This window comes from Hylobates moloch, unplaced genomic scaffold (assembly GCF_009828535.3).
Source record: "Hylobates moloch isolate HMO894 unplaced genomic scaffold, HMol_V3 SCAFFOLD_13, whole genome shotgun sequence".
Classification (NCBI taxonomy): domain Eukaryota; kingdom Metazoa; phylum Chordata; class Mammalia; order Primates; family Hylobatidae; genus Hylobates; species Hylobates moloch.
Genome location: NW_026652288.1, coordinates 55,148,036 through 55,166,530, shown reverse-complemented (window position 1 = coordinate 55,166,530; position 18,495 = coordinate 55,148,036). Strand labels below are relative to the sequence as shown.

The window sequence follows — 18,495 nt, the reverse complement described above, 5'->3', positions numbered from 1 at the left end:
ATGTATTAATGACTGCCAGATCTTCATTATCATTTACATGCCTTTTACACTTCCAAGTGCTCATGTCTGATTGATTGATTCTGTATGTGTCTGCGTGTGTCAGAATAGTGGTCTATTTAAGAGAAAGTGGCCCTGGCTCACAGAGTGCTGCCTTTTCCTTCAGCTTCCCCTGGGGATTGGATGTTTGTATGAGGCCAGCATGTCTTGCCCCATCTTTCTGAGACAGCTGCAGGATAATCACAATAGATGTTTTCTCCTCTGCTTATTCCACAGTTCTCTTCCAGCAAAGATGGCAAGCAATTGTGATTTCCTCAATGAGACCTACCTCCCCCGCCTCTCTGTAGTAACAAATGGAGGACAGGAGAGTTCCTACAGCCAGCTCAAACATGTTGCTTCTATTCACTCAAACCAAGGACTGTTGATTTTCCTCTTCAGCATCCCCCAATGCTCTGGAAAATGTTTGCATCTGGCTGGCTGTGTCTGAAATATGTAACTCCATATGCCCTCTGTCAGTATCTTCCTGCACCCTGATTTGATATTTATTGCATTTGACAGCTCTTCATCTTAAATTGTGATTCAAGATTATAGATGTCCCTATTTTTGACAAAAACATGGTTTACCTTTTTCTTGTTATTCTTGTTTACATGATTTCAGAGGAGAGAAAGAGGAAGTATCTTTGGTCGCCTTTCTCACAGTTAGGATTCCCTTATAACTTTGAAAATTACTGATGCTTTGAGCTTCACTCTAAACAAATGAAATCAGAATTTTTAAGACTCAGCCCAAGAGGTGTTTAATTTGATAAACTCAATAGGTGATTTTTCCATGGGAACGATGCCCATTGCCTTAGCCAAACAATAAATATTAATAAATATAAATAAATAAAATTATAGACTTTTAATAATATTTAAAATATTCTAGTTACCTTTCTTTGTATGTACCAAATGTGTATTTTGAGGAATCTTCTTACGTTGTTTGAAGTTTCTTGTCACTTCTAAATAAGAGTACTAAACTGACTTCCATAAAAGCTACTGATTTTAATCTAAGAAAGTATACATAGCTTTAATTATTGAATATCTGTCAACTGAGAGTTTATGGGGAGACAAAGCCTGTTTTGGTTCTGTGGAACTCTTTGGTGTTGAAATATTCTGGTCTTTAAGGAATGAACAAAATATCCTTTGAAACATTCAACAATGATGATTTAAATAGTCAACCCACAATAGTTATCCAACCTTTCTTTGCAGTGTAATCTTCTTTTACACTATCATAAAATCATGTGCTTAGTAAAATGATTGTTTTACTATTCCTCAGTTGCACATCATGCTTTTCCTGATGAATGACTTTGCTCTTACTCTACTGAAATGAATCTTCTCAATTTAGTTGATAAATTATACTTCTTGTGAAAAAACACCTCCAAAATCAATTTCTCTTCCTTCAAGTTTTCCTGACCCAGATGTCGGTTCTCCGTTTGTAAATACAATGGGCAATTTCATCTGTATTTTTCTTAGCATGCTTATTATGTTATATTAATTTGCATACCTGACTTTTCCCTTAGTGATAAATTGTAATGATAATAGAATATGTGATAGTTATTTGGCATCTACGAAATTCCAGGTAACAGATTAGGTCATTGTTTGCATTAATCCTGAAACATATAAGCTAGGTAACATCACTTTTTCTATTTTCCTAATGAGAAAATGTGGGCTGAATGAAGGTGAGTAGTTTGTCCCAAATCACGCAACTAGCTAAGGCCAGTATTTAAATGTCTCAGTGCAGAAGCAGTGCTCTTCATCCATGATGCCCTGCGGTGCCCTAAAGGGCTACTGCCTTTTCAGGGTCTTGCTCAGTAACTTTTACATGGTAAACCCTAGGATATTTATTACATTGAATCTCACCAGTTAACCCTTACCATTAGTTTGATCTTAAATAGGCTGTTTTCATATAATTATAAATGTGGAACCCTCAAGTTAACATTTTGAATGTTTCTGTTTCCTCATTATACTCCAGCATTTTAATCAGAATATGTTCTCAGCTAGAGAACTTGGCCTAATCATTAGTTCTTATGCTCTCTCTGCCTTTTAGTGGACTCCAATTGTTTTGTAGATCTGAATTGACAGCAATTACATAAAGCAGCCAGAGGATGATTAGCTTGGAAAGCTGAATTTTGTCAAGTTAATTACCAGTGGTGCACACTGACTTTGATTCATGGATATGGCTTTTTGCAGAGCTCTTAAGATGTTAATCAGCCAACACTTATTTTTTACAGTTTAATGGAAATGTCAGTAGGAGAGTTGCGGGGAAAACCCAGGAACAGAGACCCTGGTGAGCAGTGAATCACCAAATATAAAAGAAACGTTCAGTTTAAAGAAGTGTTTTCAGGCTACTTGATCATGAAATGAACACTCCTTTAACTGCTGGAGCTGCAATCAAATCAATCGTCAGTGTTCTTGACAAATGTGAGGATCAATTGAAAGACTGTACTCTTTCACAGACAAACTTTCTAAATTCCACTCAATGGAGCTGTGTGGCAGTAGAGATAAATGTAAAAAGACAAGAACGAATATTTATTCTTTTTAAATATAAAATATTTAGAATGTATTATATACTTTTTTATCAAATTGGAAATATTCTGCAAACTCTTCCTAGTTCAACGTTGAACAAACACTACTGGGAATAAATAATTCCTCACAATCAAGTCCTTTAGTTGCTTTTTAAGCCTGCTGCCTTTCTTTATCTCATGGTGCCAAAAATCTCTTGTACTTCTTCCTCTGGCAGGGGAAGGGGGAGGGCAGGAAGACCTCCTTACTTGAACACTTTTGAGAATAGCATGATAGTAAAACTATGAACCCCACATTGTGCTATCAAATTTTGCCACTGAATATATTTTAATTTCTGAAAAAAATCTGACTTTTAAAATAAGGAATCCAAATCTAGAATGTGTATTTCAGCCATCATTTTTAAGCTATTTGTTTGTGACCAAAAAAAAAAAAAAAAAAAAAAAAAAAGCAAAACTAGTAGCCTTATTCGGGTTTATAAGCTTTTTGTTAGGAGGCAACATTGTATTTTAAGGACACTGTATTTTGTATTTCGAAAACTGCAAATCAAGTGTAACATCAGCCAACAAAATATTATAACCAAATACATCTACTTACTGTATTTATAAATATTCTCTCCTGGTTTACCTGTCTCCACTCAGAGCCCAAATTCATACCCAGGAACTGTGTCTCTTTTATAAACAGAATGCAGAAGCTTCTAGGCTCTGTACTGATTATCATATCCATTAGGTGACTACAAGAATAAATTTTCTAGTAAAAATAACAAGGCAGTTGTAACTTTTGAAGCTAATTAAAATATACACCAACCCTATGAGTAAGGAGAGAGAGTAATAAAAAATGCCTGCTTCATTTATGAATATTATGTAGGCAAAATTAGCATTTTGATATTAAGAAAAATGTCAAAGAATGCTACTGGATTAGGGAGTTTTATATTAGTGAAATAATTTGAAAGAAAGGATTTTTATAGAATTGATTCCTGTCAGCTTATCCAAACATTTGGACAAAAATTCTGTAGGCAAATCATTAACACTTCAGTGCTTTTCTTTGAGGTTTCCTCAATAGAGACACTAATAGGATTTCTGAGCAAATATGGATTTCAATGTTCTTTTGCATTACATTAAAGACCATCACAGTCAGTGGTTTCTCATGCCCCTCTATGCACTGGAGGGGAAAACAACTCAGCTACAATTCTGCAGTGAAGTTTTCCTGGCAGACTATCGGCATGGTCTACATAATTATTTGACATCTTCAAATATTTCATTTTTGAAGTTTGAGAACTTTGGATAATGAGTCCGTAAAATGTATTTGATGTAATTTCATAAATCATTATGATAAATTAAAATATTATGCTGCAGTTCTGTTCCAAACTTTTACATGGGAATGTTCTCTTAATGTTGAATGTCCCAATTTATCATTGGAATTTTCCTTAGTTCTCCACATATTAAATTTATGAAATTTAATAAGATGTTTTCAAAGATAGCTAGAAAGTAGACATAACACTATCAGATACTATACATACTGAATACTTTGCAAAAAAATTACTGCCTAAATTAAGCACTATAGTCTTAAAATTGCTTTGACCCTTCCATATGGTGAGGCAAATGGTTTAATGAGCAATTACTCTAGCTTTTCTCATTTGCAATTTAACATTTTCTATTTTATAGTACAAATATTTTTTCAGTCATTGATTCAACAAATATTTTCAGATTTCCTTCTGCACCAAGAATGTAATGATTACCAAAACCAAATTCCTGTTCCTCAAGAGTTCATAATTTAGTGAAAGATTATAAAACAATACATGCATGTTACGTGCTTATTTTGTTCCTGTATTAGAATCTAATTAGACTGTTTAAATCACCCAAAAGCCCCCCAGTCAGAGATAACCACAGTTAAATTACTGGGATATCTAAATATGTATTTGTGTGTATTTATTAGGTTTGTAGTCACTGTTTTTATTGATTAGAAATGGTCAATAGTGGCAATTTGATACAGTTCAATCTAATTAATATATTCCACTGTATGTGTGACCCACAATTTTCTGCAGTTGAATATTGAAATTATTATCAATACTTTCTATAATAAGCTGTGCTAATAAACTATGGTATATTGCATACCTGGTCACATCAATCTTTATGTATATCTTTTCATTTGTTCCCCAATAAAAATCCTTGCGAGCAAGATACCTAAAGAATATGTACATTTTTAAAAACTTTTGAAATTTATATTTTTAAATTGTGCTGAGGATTTTTTGCTCAGACTGTTGTTTCCATTTCAATTTGACAAATGGTGTTTTGAAAATTAATGGCTGCTTTATCCATTTTCCCCATGGTTTTCTATTATCTGTCAAATCAACTTTGGTCGTTTATGGTTTACTAAAGAGTTTATACTTCACTCCTGTTTGGCCTTTTTAAAAAATATAGAATTGTCATAGTATTTGCTTTATTGTTAAGGGAAAAAACACCCAAAATATGTTGTTATATCCCTCCCACCATCATTTCTAACATTATACATTTCTTTTCTCCTTTGTTTTCCTATATGTCTTGCCAAGGATTGGTCTATTTTAATGACCTTGTCAAAGAACAAATATTAAATTAAAAATGGCATTTCCCCTTTTTATCCCAATTTTTAAATTTAAGCTTTTGTTTTTGGTGATTTTTTTCTTCTTTACTTTCCTCAAGTATATATTCTTACTCTTTTTTTCTAATGCTTAGTTTGTTTAATTGTTAGTTTCCTTATTTTCCGGCTTTACTATGCCTGTTGCATAATATCTTTTTTGATAGTCATTTTAACTGTTAAATCTCATTTTACACATTATATTAACATTTACATTGCAAGGCATTCCATCACAAATATTACAGATTGATAAAAACTTCACACACATACTCCCCCAAATTGAAACCAGATACAGTCACTTTACTAAATCAATAAAATAATAAAAGCAATGGAAATATTATAACTATTTTAAAACAATAAGGCCTCAGACACTCTGGAAAAGATATTCTCTTACAACTATTATAGAACATGTTAGTGGTATGAAATTATATTACATGAAAGTTAGCAAATACCCATTAATTAAGTCCACTCTAATAATGACAATGACTTTAGGATCTGATATGTAGTCATTGGATACATTCCTATTTGGACAACTGTCAAAAGGAACATAGATATTGGGCAACTGAGGTCATTTCTAATGAGGTTCTCAACTATGTAAAGGTGAGGTGTGTTTTCAGCATACCATGGACAGTTACATCCCTGCTACAGTCACCATCAGGTTTACTAAACAGAATCTAACAGCACACTTGACTCACTGTGCTCACAGCTGGAGACACTTTAGAACTCTTTCCCCATCATCCTCCACAGTGCACCCTCCACCCTTCTCTGAGAATCTCCAAGGTATGCCCTTGAAACAAAATAAAGAAGAGAAGGGGCTTTGCCCCTCCCATTTCTGACCAACTAGAGGTTTGGCATAGCAGTGTACTACAAAATTCTCACGCCCTGCAACAGTCAGCCACCACTGGGAGCATGGCTACTTTTGCCATAATCTAAACTTTAAAAAGTCTCATAATGAGAAAATGGGTGTGTAGGAAGATTTAGAGGGAAGGGACAGCACTGAAAAGAGTTGAGCAATGTTTCTTTTATTCTTCTCAGCTTTTTTAGACTCAAAACAAGTTATTGAGGACACACATCAAATTGCTGTAGTCCTTTCTTACCTTTGGTCAAAACAAAACAAATGATAGAAAGTGTCCCCTTCCTTTCTCTACTCCCCCCAAAATGCATAATACAGTAAGAAGGTACTATTGAGATGTGCTATTTTGGAAGAAATTAAAATTGGGATATGTAGTGAGGCTATTCATATCAAGTTGCCGGGTTAGCATTTCACAGCCAGTGTCTGTGACCAGCAAGGAGTAGTGGAACTGAGCGGACCGCTTTCACTGTCTCCTCACTGTAGTCCAACCTTCTGGCTGGGATTCATCCTGCCGTCCACCTTCACAAATCATTGGCTCAACTGTAAATACATGGCTTGACTGTATCACACTAACTGCTTTATTTTGGGCACAATGGAGTGCATTGGGAGCTGTATGAAAAAGCTTGTGGACTCCATGCTCGGGATAGCTTCAAACAACTGAAAATTCATTTGCTTGGGCAGGCTACTGAAATATGTTTCCCAGTTATCTGTATCAAACATCAGGTTTCACTGCATTGATAGCTTGCATGAGGCACTCATATGTGGTCTGAACAAATTTCCGTGCGTTCTCACCCACATTGCCAACAAAATATGTCTCAATCATGTCCCCATGATAACCACCGCAATAAAGAGTGACGTCGACATTAACTATCACCTTCTTCCGAGGACTGTCTGGACTTCTGTGGGAAAATATAATAACTCAGAGGAGAAGGATAACAATTTCTTGCAATGCATGCTGAGTGTACAGCATGGTCTGATCCTTCAGTAGTTACACCTGGTTTAACCATCCCAGCAGCAATATCCAAAACTTCTCTAGCAGCTTAGATACAAGTCGGATCCCTTTTGATCTTCAGATCAGAATAATTTAACTTGAGAAGTATCTTTAAGAGCCTGTTCAGATTCAGACATTCCCAAAGAATGATCAGTAAAATCTGGTCTTTGACAGTAACTTGGCACCGGTCTTGTTGGCATCAGTGGATAATGTGGTCTAAGTTTACCAGTAAACGGATATTAACACTGGCCCAAGGGTCAGTGTTAATATCACCTTCTACAGTCCAGGAAGACACTTCTTGCTTTTCCTTTTCATCTTTTGCTTTCTTATGTAATAATTTGTGAGCAGTTCAATTTTATTTGAGATATTCTGTGAGCAGAAGTGCAAGCCTTGATGCCAAGTTGATGCAGGTAGGACAATAGAGATTGGCCTGGGGACTCCAGCCACCTGTCTCCTTGGCCGCCATGCTGCCTGCCTGCTGGGGGAGTACTCACCCGGAAGAGGAGGAGGAAGAGGAAGCCTGTGCATCATTTTATAAGTACTTTTTAATCTCTGTTATTTTCTAAACATGATAAAACTGTAAAAGTGACTGTTTTCCTAAGAATTAATTAAGAGAGTCATTTATCTCAAATGTAAAATGGGTTGATTTGGTAAACATTGTTGGTGTTCAGAGCCATTCCAAATCCCACTTCTCATCTGCCTTCCTTTCCTATAGAATGTGGGCAGCCAACATTTTTGTCAAGTCCTTACTACTAGGGTCTAGTTCTACCCAGTGAGATACTACAGAAGTTGCTAGGTCGTACTTCCAGGAAAGCTCTAGAAGAGGTCCTACAGAGCTTACTACTAGTTTCCCTTTTTTTGGTCCTCTACTCTTCCCCTTGTTCCTGCCTGGACATGGTCATTTGCCCAAAGGCTTAGCAATCATCTTCAACATGAGGATAAAACCACACACTTAGGATACTATGGAGCGGGAGAGGGGGGAGAAAAAGCAGAGATACTTAAGAATGTCCTGGAGTTAATGCACAGATCGAAACTGCCTGCCTCTGGACTTCCTGTTTCATGAAAAAAACAAAGCCTTGTCTTATTTATACTACTTTCATTATGTTTTCTCCTTCTAGCTGCTAAAATTAATGTTAATTGAAAGCATAGCTGTTGTTGATGTCAGTCCTCAACCCAGAATCCTTTTTTACTAATCAGTACGAATGTCTCCCAGCTACCGTGAGCACATCGCTGCACTCTTCTCTGGGAAACTGTCCTGGCCTAAGAAGAGCTGCCTTACTCTGGGCATGACACATCAGCCAATGGTTTCGTGATAGGACAGTCCAAAAGCACTGCTGCTCTGCCTGAGGGCAGACACCCATACAGAGTCATTTGGATGCCAGTTTATATTGGGAGCGATTGAGACTAGACTTCAGTCTCTCATCCCACTCGAACACATTATTCTATTTCCCTCACTTACGGATTTGTCCTGAGTATATTTCCTTAATAAATCACTTGCATCTGGGAAGGCTTATCAAATTCAGTGCATATTTTTATGTTAGGATTTTTAATAAATATCCTATATTTATTTTATAGATAAAGGGTGTAGCATGTGTAGTTTATGCTTTTTAGAATTTTTCAGTAATTTGTCTGTGGCCTAATATAGGATTGATTTTGTTTGGATACATGGAAATTTGAAAATAAAGTGTTTTTTCTAAATAAGTTACAAGTTTAGTACATAAGTTAATCTTATTAGTTCTATCACTTAAATCCAATATGTTTATATTATTTATCATTTGAGTCTCCTTGTATTTATAACAGTTTCTTAAAATTTGCATGTACATTTTCTGGCTCATTCAGGTCCATCCTTTTTTTTTTTATCTGTGATGTACATTTTCTTACCATCTATAAAACTAATCCTCTACATTCCATTTATCCTCTTTGTTTTGAATTCTGTTGAGTATTTCTGCTTTTCATTTGCTATTATATTTGTCTGACATTCTTCTTATTTTATTTAAAGCTTTATGTCATTTTAAACATAATGACTAAAATCTTTTAAACTTTTCTCTTGTAAATAGCATATATCAGGAATTTTTTTGCCCCAATCTTAAGAGTCTTTGATTTTTGCGTTGTTTTTCCTCTTTTGACAATTTGTCCTTGCAGAAGTCTAGTTAACCATCACATTTACTATACTGTATCATATATTTTAAAAATAATATTTCCTCATGTTCATTATCAGACATTTTTAATTATTATAATAAAAAAGAACATGAGGAAGCATTTTAAATAAATACTTTTATTATTAGAATTTTTAAATTCTCATCTCAAATTCATGGGGGTGGTTTCCCTCATGCTGTTCTGGTGATGGTGCATGAGTCTTAGGAGATCTGACGGTTGTATAAGCACCTGGCATTTCCCCTGCTGGTACTTACCTCATCCTGCCACCCTGTGAAGAAGGTGCCTGCTTCTCCTTTGTCCTCCATCATGATTGTAAGTTTCCTGAGGTCTCGCCAGCCATGCAGAACTGTGAGTCAATGAAACCTCTTTCCTTTATAAATTACCCAGTCTGGGGTACTGCTTCATAGCAGTGTGAGAACGAAGTAATACATCCCTTTTATCAAATTTCTTCATACGTACTATTTTAAAGCCAGAACGTAGTTTCTGAATTGTTTTAACATTTTTATTTTTCCAGAATATTTTAATATTTGTATTACTTTTTACCACATTAGCAATAATAAAGAATAGCTATATTCTAATCCTGGAGTGGGTAAAATTTATTTTCTTCTGTTTGCCACATTCTTTCCCCCTCCCTAGTCATTAAACAAAAGGTTTTATTATTCTTGAAATGTTAGATATTTTGCCATACCTGTGTATTGATTTCTTCTCATCAGTTATTACTATACAAACGCTGACTCAAGACTTCCTTGAACTCATGAAACTTTTTTTTCCCCACTATTTTAAATTATTGCTTCTCCTGTTTGCTGTTTTTTTTTTTTAATTGAGTGCCTACTAAACACCTATTTAATCTCAGAGCTCTGGCCTCCTTGTGTCAAAGAAATATTGTACTGGACAAATTTAACCAGGCAAGAAAAACTTTACTCAAGACTATTGCAGTAGTTGAAAGGGATTAAACTCAACTCCACCAAAACAATAAGTAAGAGAGATTTTAAGAGTTGAGGTGAGCTAGTGGACATGTACTGAAGAATGTTATGATGAGGCTGGTGATTAGGTCAACTGTGTTTGCTAATTGGCACTTGTTGAAATTAGGTTCTACTCTCCTATAGAAACTAAGAGATAGGGGTAGGGGTGCTATCTTCCTTAATGATTATATTTCAAAGGGATGGCTCCCAGGTCCTTGAGAAATACATTTCTGGATTGTAAAACTGGCTACAGGCTGGGCTGGGAAAAGATTTATGTACATCTCAAAGGGGTAGAGAAAGAATTTTCCATTACAAGTTTTCTTTTTTTTTTTCTTTTTCTTTTTTTTGTTTTTGAGACGGAGTTTCACTTTTGTTGCCCAGGCTGGAGTGCAATGGTGTGATCTCAGTCTCCAGTAGTTACTGAATCAATGACTATGTGCAAGTTATTTCACTCCTCTGAGCGTTTCTTATAAAACAGAAAAAAAAAAATAACACTTTTGGCTAACTGTGAGGGTTACATAAAAATATGTACAAAAGGCTTTGTATACACCTATAAATATATAAACCATTATTTTCTCTTTCCCCATTGCTCTAAAAAGATGTTGTGAAGATTAAATAAGATTATAAAACACATCTAAAAGAGCTTTGTAATTGTTAGCTTTAAAGTGTTGTTAATATATATAGGAGCAGGTTATATTTATCTGTTTTTTTTTTTTTTTTTTTTTAGATGGAGTCTCACTCTGTTACCCAGGCTGGAGTGCAATGGTAGAGAAAGAATTTTCCATGACAAGTTTTCTTTTGTTTTTCTTTTTTTTTTTTTTTTTTGAGACGGAGTTTCGCTTCTGTTGCCCGGGCTGGAGTGCAATGGTGTGATCTCGGCTCACTGCAACCTCTGCCTCTCAGGTTCGAGTGATTCTCCTGCCTCAGCCTTCTGAGTAGCTAGGATTACAGGCATGTGCCACCACACCCGGCTAATTTTGTATTTTTAGTAGAGACAGGGTTTCTCCATGTTGGTCAGGCTGGTCTCGAATTCCCAACCTCAGGTGATCCACCCGCCTCGGCCTCCCAAAGTGCTGGGATTACAGGCATGAGCCACTGCACCCAGCCCGATTACAAGTTTTCTAAGGTAAATCCCCTAGAAAAGGGAGGTAAGGGGACTGAGACTTAGGAAGAAGCCAATTTAGTCAAGCTAAGTGGAACTTAAGTCTTTCTTGGTCACATGTCATTTGTCTTTTGTAATTTTGGTCTCTTTATATTTTTCTGAGTTCCAGGGGAATTTCCTGAACTTGTCGTCTACATGGCTGATTTGGTAAAATTTCATCAGCAATCTCTATTTTCTTTCAGGTTTTAAATGTAGCAATAGTGCTTTTCATTCCATACTATCTCTCATTGTTTCAGAGCATTTTCTCATCCATGATTCTTATTCTACCTTAATCGGAAAAGCATGTCCTTGGTTTATTTTTGATACCAACATAATAAATTCAAAAATTCTTTATCGTGTGTTGTAGTAACCAGTGTATAAATCTATACTCTGTCTTATTTTAAATATCACTATCTTTTGAACCAAAGTAAGTGTTCTTCTGTTTGCTCATGATCACAGAGGACGGTCTGTACATTTTCAGTACTGAGTATCCAAAAAACCTATGTATCTATTTCCAGATATTTATAGCACAAATGAAAGGAGAATGAAATAATTTTAAATTCTTTTATTTTTATTTTGCTAGTCAGGAGATCCAATAGCCTAGGGTAGTGGCAGACAGAAATTACGTTGTGTTGGAAGTCAGGACAGGATCTATCAGCCTATATTGAAGGTCAGTTTTCTTTTTCTCTGTTTGTTGAAGAAATCAGTACTTGGATGAGCCAAGCCTCTATTCTATGCCTGAAAGACACTCCTGTAGATATCCAGGGATTGCAGTGGGGCCCTCTCTTTGTTCCCAGAATATGCCAGAATCTGACCATAACTGGCTTTTAAGAGAAATGATTAGCAAACTTCTGCTAGTATCTGGGACCGACTTACCTATGAGGCAGGCATAGTAGGTACAGTGCCTAGGGTACATGTTACATTTAGAGGTTCAAAAATGTTCTAATTTGTCTTAAAATTAGAAATGAAAATATAATGATAATGAATATATAATAATGAATCCAGCCTGGACATACAAGGAATAGTATATATAAAATAATGAATATATAATGAATGAATCCAGTCTTTACACCAAGACAGAATATAATTTGTAATTCTCTCTGTCTCTGCCTCTCATTTATAATTTATAATTCTCTTTCTCTTTCTATTAGAAGGAGAGGCCCAGGCAGTTAGAAGTGTCTAGGGTCCATGAAAGTCATAATGAGGCCCTGCTACCGTCTCTTCCACTTACATTTTAGATAAACCATTTAAACATATGCAGAGATTCTTGGTCACATTAGTAGTTCCTTCAAACTAGTATGACTTCACTATATCTAGCAGAAATATGTCAGAGTTTCTAGTTGTGAATATAACCCATTGCCATATATCCCCTGTTTTTGTATCTTGTTGCTTACTGTGGTACAATCCTAACAGGGCAAAAGGTGTGATCACTTCATGCCTGGAATGAATAACAGAGCTATAAAAGTTTCAGTCACCTATGATAAGTCCATGAATAACACATCAAGTGTTTCATAAAACACTTTAAAAAACAAATCAAGGATAATAAAGTATGTATTCTTTCAAAGCTCAAAAACCACTCAGATGAACATTTATATAGCCATATTCCATTTAGTTCCAGTTTCCTCCACTTTCTGGAAAAATTCTGAAGTTTCAATCTGGAAGTCTCATGAGAGTCATCTTGGAGGCTTTCAGGTTAATAAAACTGAAAGTGTAAAGCAGCTGAGGTTGGCTTCTTCACCAGACAACTACTTTAGTTATTAGAGATGAAATCTTAAAAGATTACGGAACAATTTAGCCCAGCAAAGGGAAATCTAATATGCAATGAAAATAATGATCTTGAATAGCTAAGAATTAATTATGTGGAATTTCACAGTCTAAAAACATCATCTATTAGGCCTGGATGGAACAGCTTCCAGGTAAGGAGCGAAGTTGGCCTGTCTCCTCTGTGCCAGGCTCCCGCCAGTATACTCACTATCCCATGTCATCCTCTAGCAGCACTCTATGGCAGCTACTTTTATTATTAATATTTCATAGACAATAAAGCAGGCTGAGAGATTTTAAGTAACTTGGCTAAAGTCAGATCTAGTAAGGTGAGAGTGAAAGCCAACAAATTCTATTTAGTTCTTTGCTCTAAACTGATTACCCTACTCTATCTTCAAAACACCTTTCCTTTACATAGGGGAAAAAAAAAAAAAAAAGCACATTTGTTGGAAGGCTCTCATTAAAATTTTACTGCCTTATATATGTTTTCCCTCAGCATATATGCAGAAGTTTTCTTACTGGATGTGGTTTTGCTTTATTTTATTAAGAAATAAATTCAAATATGCTTAGAAAAGAGAGAACCAGTTCTATTACTCTCTGAAATATTTTACATTACTAGACTTATACTACATTAACACTTCTTTTCTCATGTACCACAAAATCCATACTATATATAATATATATAAAACATGGAGAGTGTGTGCATGTGTGTGTGCGTATGTATGTGTGTATATGTATATATCGGCCAACTGTTAGACTTTCAGTAACTATTTTGACTCTCTGAGAGTGGAGTTTACTGTCACGTATCTCAATAAACTATAAGTGGCTTGAAGACATGGACAATATCTAATAGAGACCTACAACCACTTTTCCAAAGCTCATAGGGCCAGATATGTTTTGAACCTAGATATTTTTTATAATTTTTAGAAACTTGTGTATATATGTGTATATACATGTTTGGAATTACAACATGTAATCAAAGACATCCATATTTCTTCAGCAAAAACTGTGAATATTGTGAATATTCACGCCAAGTGGAATAGAGAAGATATAAATTGCCTAAACCAGTTCAGAACAGGTTATCCTAACAAGTGAGTTCAGGTCAAGATCAAATTTTGTCACCAAATGAGCCACAGACACTGCGTGTTTAGTTTGAATTTCTATATTATAAGGAAGGAAATGTGGACCTGTCCTTCTTTTGTACCTGCGCAGCTCCCCTACAAGGTGTTTGTTAGCTGATGGAGAAGTCTGTTATTCCCCACGGCTCAAATTAATGTAATATGTCCCAATTCAGCAGACAGCATCCTTCATGATAAATTATAAAAATGAATATACTAAGTTTTGAGATTGAGAATCAAAGTCAAATTTTTCTTTGGCATTTCTCTTTGGCAGGGAAAATAAGTTGATGTTTTTAGAGATCTTTATATGACATAAAGAACCTTAAAACCTAGAAAAAAAGGTTCAATATAAAAAAAAAAAGAGGTAGTCCTGCATATTTTTATAGTCATCATCCATGTAGCTACTTTGCCATTTTGGGGCAGAGAATGTGATAAGAAACATGACAAACTGGCACATGAGATTGCTATGAAAGAGGACGGAGATAGAATGCATTAATCCTTTATGTAAGTATCACTGTCTGAAATGTAATTCTGATAAGTGAGATGTCTAGATGAAAGTGATGCCTGGGATTCGGAAAGAGAAGAGAGAGATTCAACGAATGCATTTGTTTTCTTAAATGAGAAAAAACATATTTCACTTTATATTTTACATATTCATAGCTGGATTTCAGTTTAAACAATCTGACTACATATATATGTATATATATATGTGTATATATGTGTATATATATGTGTATATATGTATATATATTATAACATTTCTCTCTTTTTTTGTTTTTTTGACACAGAGTCTTGCTCTGTTACAAATAGGCTGGAGTGCAGTGGTGCGATCTCGGCTCACTGCAACCTCCAACTCCCTGGTTCAAGGGATTCTCCTGCCTCAGCCTCCCGAGTAGCTGGGATTACAGGCATGCACCACCATGCCCAGCTAATTTTTTTGCATTTTTAGTAGAGACAAGGTTTCACCATGTTGGCCAGGATGGTCTTGATCTCCTGACCTCGTGATCCACCCGCCTTAGCCTCCCAAAGTACTGGGATTACAGGCGTGAGCCACCGCGCCTGGCCTGACAATATTTGTTTAATTACACAAAAAATTGTTATGATTATTAAACTTTCAAGGAGACTTATAATATGATTCAATTATCCATCTACTGTATTGTCTTTGCATTTCAAATACAATTCAATTCTCAAAAACACAAAACAAACAGTCACACAAATGGTATTTTACTCTATGCCTTAATTCACTGGTTGTACTGCATGACTCGTGTGTGTATACAGACACACACACACACACCCCTTTGAGATGGTTGTTACTTATCCTGTGATCTAGCTATAGTATTTAACAATGAAACAAGCATACTCTTAATTAAGTCTTTAAAAATCAATGAAAAAAACTAGAACCGAAGAGACCAAGTTAGTACCAATAAATATGTTTTTCAAAACTTACTCTTTTGATTCTAACATATTTTAGAGATAAATAGGTGAAAATAAAAACAAATAGTCTAATTCTTAGACTAGTCATGAGTAGACAAGTCTAAGAAAGCCACATTAGGCCGGGTGCAGTGGCTCATGCCTGTAATCCCAGCACTTTGGGAGGTCGACGCAGGCAGATCACGAGGTCAGGAGTTCAAGACCAGCCTGACCAACATGATAAAACCCCGTCTCTACTAAAAAATCCAAAAAAAAAAAAAAAAAAAAAACTAACCAGGCGTGGTGGCATGTGCCTGTAATCCCAGCTACTCAGGAGGCTGAGACAGGAGAATTGCTTGAACCCAGGAGGCGGAGCTTGCAGTGAGCCGTGATCGCACCACTGCACTCCAGCCTGGGCGATAGAGTGAGACTCTGTCTGAAAAAAAAAAAAAAAGAAAGCCACATTGATGAATGTCAAAGTATTTGGACCACCAAGACAAATCTTTTAACAAACTCTACTCTTTTAACTTTGCATGGTACTGACACATGGTAAATAATAAATATTTGCTTTGTTGTCTAAGATCTACAGTTATGTAGCAAGCATGTTATGTATTTCATTTGAACCATGCAAGAATATAGTAAGCAAATAAGGATGATATATTTTATTGATCTCAAAGCACAATAAGATAATTTAAGTTTCACAGTTACACATGGAATATAGTTAAGGTTTCAGTCTTGATTCAAAGATAGATTCTATTTTTCATAAAAGCCACTGCTTCTTTTCTTTCAGTTGTGATATTTAGTAACTCTTTTATAAGCCCGATCATCAGGTTAAGAAAGACAACTAATTAGAATTTGCTTATAAAAAGCTTAGAAATTATACAGCAATTTTTGAGCTTAAAGTCTATGATGTCTAAATGATTAGGCCTATATATAAAGCTTCCATAAATACCATACTCCGAAAATACAACTCTCGTCAATCTTAAATCAAAGTAACTATTAATTCATCTTCCCATTGTGTCCACATATTACTGATTTATTTAGCAAACTCTAATATTATTTTAAAAAATCCATAAATTGCATTATTTCCTTTGGTGACTCAGCAACTGTTAATTTTTCCATATTGAGCACATTATTTCTAAGTGAGGGGCAACACTTGTTCAAGGGACAAACAAGTAAATGATTAACTTCCGTTGTTCAGTGTTTACAAAGTTTTGAACTGTAATAACATGCAGGTAATCAAATAATGCTGATCTCAAATAGCCTCTGTTAAAAAAAAATCAACCCCTCCAAACATCCAAGTTGAGGGGAAAGAAAATGTGATGAAACCATCCTTCTAAGGGCATCTTTGGAAAATGTTCTCTAATGGAAAAAAAAAAAATCCCAGATATTCATCATATGAATAGCCATGGCCCAGAAATGCACATAAAGGCCTTTTCAGATAAAGATGACAGTAGAGTAAGAGAAAGTTTTGAAGGATAGGTGTGATGTCCATCAGATGTAACTTAGAATCCCAGCCCTATCACTTATTGACTCTAAACTTGTAACCTCACTTGACCTCAGTTTCTTCATCTTTAAATAGAGGATAGTAGTCTATACCTCACAGTGCCATGTGAGGACTCTATTTAGTTGTACTGCTGCGACGTGATGGGTTTTAGAACACTTTAGCCATTGCCCCTAGAGGCTTCCTTTTTCACCCACTAGGACAAAAATAGTGGGCTCTACCAGCATGACTGAATTCACTGAAGCCAGCCCCCAGTGTTGACTGGAAGCCTCTCAGGTTCCTTATCAGAGAAGGCACTGAAAAACACTGGGCACGGTGGCTCACGCCTGTAATCCCAACACTTTGGGAGGCCCAGGCTGGCAGATTACGAGGTCAGGAGATCGAGACCATCCTGGCCAACACAGCGAAATCCCATCTCTAGTAAAATACAAAAAAAAAAAAATTAGCCGGGCATGGTAGCACGCGCCTGTAGTCCCAGCTACTCAGGAGGCTGAGGCAGGAGAATCGCTTGAACCCGGGAGGTGGAGGTTGCAGTAAGCCAAGATTGTGCCACTGCACTCCAGCCTGGCGACAGAACAAGATTCTGTCTCAAAACAAAACAAAACAAAAAACAAACAAAAAACCTTTCATGAACCTCAGGAAATATCCTTACAATTATTCAGCATGTTCTTGGTTTCAAATGAGAATGCACATTACTTCAAGAAAGAGATATCCGTCAGATGAGATAAAAGAAACTAAATAGCCCCAATTCCATGTGAAAACATAAATAAAACACTGAGAAAAAATTAAAACTTAATCTACTTTTAAGTCATTCAATTAAAAATTTAGAATCTTTCTTCTTTAAAGACAAAATATATAACCTATTTACAAAAAGTCCCATTTTCTTAGTAACTTTAAAGCTCACTAAAGACTGATTAATATAGACCTAAAGATGACAAACCTAGTTTTGTAAGAATTCATGGGCACAATTACTTTTCAACAAGGCCCTATTTTGCTGAAGTAATCCGCCAGGTGTCCCATGTATACAGGAGTAATTTTATCCAGTGGTGCCCGCAATTCTAAAGCTTCAACTTAACCAATGCTAGAAAAAACAAAACTATATTTCTACATAAAACTGTGAAATGACGTTCCTCATGATGTCATAAGGCTCCTTCAAGAAACTGACTTGAAATAAAATAAATGAAGTTCATCTGAAAATGATTTTATATTTACAAATATTGACACCCAGTGAATGAGCAGAAATTCACTTATTTTATATACCAATTTGGATGGGTAGCTGAAGTTGAAATAAGTATGTACTTTGGAACTGAAAGGAAGAAAAAAAATTTTAAGTCCGAAATCCAATGCATATCAAGAATATAATAACTATACCCTATGACATTCTTCAAAGCCCTTTATATGAAAAGTAGCTCAGTGTTCATTTTAGTTGAGTT

The 18,495-nt window shown here is 35.6% G+C and overlaps 1 protein-coding gene and 1 pseudogene across 6 annotated transcripts in view; both read right to left on the bottom strand.

The window, feature by feature from the left end:
* Nucleotides 1-18,495, bottom strand: part of CNTN1 (contactin 1) — a 402,152-nt gene that overhangs the window by 358,537 nt on the left and 25,120 nt on the right. The gene's annotated exons all lie outside the window — the stretch shown is intronic.
* LOC131380965 (methionine aminopeptidase 1-like) lies at nucleotides 6,375-15,403 on the bottom strand (annotated as a pseudogene).